A 3,853-nucleotide genomic window follows, 5' to 3' on the forward strand; every position below is an offset into this window, starting at 1 on the left:
AAGGTTGGGAAATGTACTATTTTCTGTTAAATCACCAAGTCATGTCCAACTCTTTTGCAGCCCCATGAACTGTAGCCAGCCAGGCTCTTCTGTCCATAGGATTTTTCAGGCAAGAATACTGGAATGAATTACCATTTCCTTCATATATATACACCTGATTAAGTTGCTGATCTCTTAATTTCAAATACATTTAAGTACCATGAAGTTGTACTTGCCTTCCCTCTTTGATGATTGCTTTTGATATCATATTTTACATCCAATTGTTTTGTATATTGCTTAACTGCTTATTGTAGATACAGGTGATTTTACTACTTTTGTTTTTAAACTTCCCTGCTATCTTTGTGTGTGGATGATTTCCTATCTTTGCTGTATGTTTGCCTCTTCTGATGAGATTTTTCATTCCATAATTTTCTTGTTTCCAATCGGGGCCTTTTTTCCATCTAGAGAAGTTTCTTTAGCATTTGTGGTAAAGCTGGTTTTGTGGTGTTGAATTCTGTTCACTTTTACTTGCCTGTAAAGCTTTTGATTTTCCCTCAAATCTGAATGAGAGCTTTGCTGTGTAAAGTATTTTGATTGTAGGCTTTTCTTTTTCCCTCATGTATCATGCCACTTCCTTCTGGCCTGCAGAATTTCTGCTGAAAAATTACCTGAGATCCTTATTGGAGTTCCTGTGTATATTATTTGTTGCTTTTCCCTTGCTGCTTTTAATATTGTATCTTTAATTTTTGTCATTTTAATTACAATGTGTCTTGGTGTGTTCCTCTTTGGGTTAATCCTGTATGGGACTCTCTGAGCTTCCTGGACTTGGATGACTAACCTTTCCCACGTTAGGAACATTTTCAGTTATTGTCTCTCTTCAAATATTTTATTGTGCTCTTTCCGTTTCTCTTCTCCTTCTGGGACCCATATGATGTGAATACTACTGTACTTGCACTCGCACTGATGTTGTCCCAGAGGCCTCTTAAGTTGCCTTTATTGCTTTCCATCCTTTATTTTTTTAAATTCAGTATCAATTATTTCCACTACTCTGCCTTTCAGCCCAGTGATCTGTTTTTCTATATCAATTAGTCTACTGTTGGTCCCTTCTAGTGTATTTTTCATTTCAGTTACTGTATTCTTCATTTTTGTTTTTATTTATATTTTCTAACTCTTTGTTAAAACATTATAACTTCTTGCTCTGTGCATTCATTCTCCTCCTGAGTTCTTTGATAATCTTTAAGATCATTACTATGAACTCTTTGTCAACTAGATTGTCTATCTCCACTTCACTTAGTTCTTCCAGGGTTTTGTCTTATTCCTTTGTATGGAATGTATTCCTCTGTCCCCTCATTTTGTCCCAGTTGCTGTTTCTAGATTTATGTGAGCTGTATTTCTTGACCTGGGAGAAGTAGTTCTCTATAGAAATCCTATGCATCCTAGCAATGCTCTCTGCTCTTGTCACCCATTCTCTATATTCTAGTGAAAGTCACTCAGTTGTGTCTGATTCTTTGCGACCCCACAAACTATACAGTCCATAGAATTCTCCAGGCCAGAATATTGGAGTGGGTAGCCTTTCCCATCTCCAGAAGATCTTCCCAACTCAGGGATCAAACCCAGGTTTCCCGCATTGTGGGCAGATTCTTTACCAGCTGAGCCACAAGGGAAGCCCAAGAATACTGGAGTTGGGTAGCCTATCCCTTCCCCAGCAGATCTTCCCAACCCAGGAATCAAACCAAGGTCTCCTGTTTTGCAGCCATATTCCTTACCAACTAATCTTTTCTAGGGACTCCCCTTAAGAGGACTGCATGTGTCCTTCTTTTGTGACTGGCTGACTATATGGGCAGTAAGGTAGGCTTTGTTGGCCCCTAGTCTGGTTGGTTGGCAGGCCCTGTCTTGTGCTGCTGTTTAGGAGACCTGGTCATGAGGTGGCTGGTTGCAGAATCCTAAAGGGCCCAGAGCATAGTGGTGGGTGTAGCCAGGATCCTGAAAACTCTGGAGATCTTGCCCATCCACTGACAGGAAGAAACCAGATCCTGGGGTTAGTGTTGCAAAACTGACAAACAGAGCTTGTTCCTGGAGTCTAGGATCAGGGATCCCAGAGCTCTCAGTAAGGGCAGTTTTCCCTTTTACTAATGTGAAACCTCTAATAAGAGCTATGAATTGAACAGTTTAGGCTGGTTTTATAGTTAGTAAAGAGAATGCCTCAAGTGTTTCCTGTGGAACAACTATGGCGTAACCATTTGCTATGTTTCCCCAGAAAATTCATTTATGGGAGTCAACACGGACCAGAAATAAGTCTGGGTGATTTAAAGGGATGTCTGAGAGATCCTTTCTTGACTCTGAGGCCATTTCTATAATTGCAAAGCAATCATGAAGTGGGGCTCTCCATCATCAGAGAGGGGTAGTAAAGTAGCTGGATTTGAAGCGTTACAATGATGTAAGATGATGGAGTGGTTAGAACAAGGAGCCTGTTTCTAGGTGATCTGTCACCATGTAGAGAGGTGCTGCATTCTATGAACCTGTAAGATAGTGGACAAGGCATGGGGAACACAAAGATGAATGGAGGAGCCTAATGTTAGACACTAGTTTTGTCAATCAAGGTGGCAGCTGTGGCAACGGCATGCAACATGGTGTCATACCCAATGCCATAGGCTCTAATTTGCAAGAGAAATAGTCTATAGGACATATCTGAGAGCCAAAACTTTTCCTAGAATGCCTGCAGCAAAATCATTATTTTCATGGCTGATGAAAATATTTGTTAAAATTAGGTAAGCCAAGAAACAGAGATGTGCAAGAGCCAAATTCAGTGCTTCAAAAGATATTGATGCCTCTAAAGACCAAGAAATAAGCTCTTGACTTGTATCTGGGAAGAAGAAATACAGATCCTTAGCAAGGACCAAAAATTAGGCATCTTTTGGTTGTGGTATCCAGCTGTCCTTAAAAATATATGTAACTGTTTTTTGTTTTTGTTTTTTTTTCTCACTGGGGAGAAGAATGGACAAAATTGACTCAAGACATTTTAGGGTGAACTTTTGAATGCCCAGAGATATCTCATGTTCTAAATATGTAACAGTTGATTGTACCCATTGAAGAATTTATCTAGAGGCTTTATGACTTTGTTTAGCTAGTGTCTTTAGAATAAAATGAGTCTATGAGTTCTCTGCTTATTCTGATTACTAAGCAATGGTCATCAACATACTAGCCAAGTGTAGAGCTTTGGGTAAAGGCTATAGAATCTAAGTCAGCTTTGAGGATATGGGAAGATACTGAGGGAGACATAATATCACTGAGGTGTGTGAGTTTATATTAACTATCTTTAAATGTAAATGCAAAAACAAATTCTAACTCAGGGTGCAATGACGTGGAAAAGAAAAACAAGCAAAGGTCAAAGGTCAATTTTTGTCAACCAGGCTGCATCAGCAGATACTGGGGTAAGAATAAATGGCTGTGTTAAAGACTTAAGGGTGATGATATTATGATTTTATGGCTACCAAGTCCTGTACAAATCCATAGATTTTCTTTTTGTCTGAGCTAAATGTACCTTCTTTATTGGCAAGATTGGAGTGTTCCAGGATGAGGAAGTGAAATAAGTACACCCTGGTGAAAGAGGGAGTCTATTGTACATCTAATTCTTCACTCTGCATAGCTAATAATGGGGTATTAGGCTACTGATGGAAATGGAAGAAAGGATCAATAAAAATTAAGATCATTCATTGGTCAAAATTTTAAGAGTTGCTTTGTTAAAGGAGAAAGTTCCATATACATTTCTATTGCTTGTCTAAATTTAGAAAGAGAAACAAAAGATTCTCACCACTTTTACTTCCACTGGACTCTGAAGGTAGAGATCTAAGAGGTTAACTTGGTGAGAACACTT

The sequence above is a fragment of the Bos indicus x Bos taurus genome, chromosome 7, assembly GCF_003369695.1.
Source record: "Bos indicus x Bos taurus breed Angus x Brahman F1 hybrid chromosome 7, Bos_hybrid_MaternalHap_v2.0, whole genome shotgun sequence".
Lineage (NCBI taxonomy): Eukaryota > Metazoa > Chordata > Mammalia > Artiodactyla > Bovidae > Bos > Bos indicus x Bos taurus.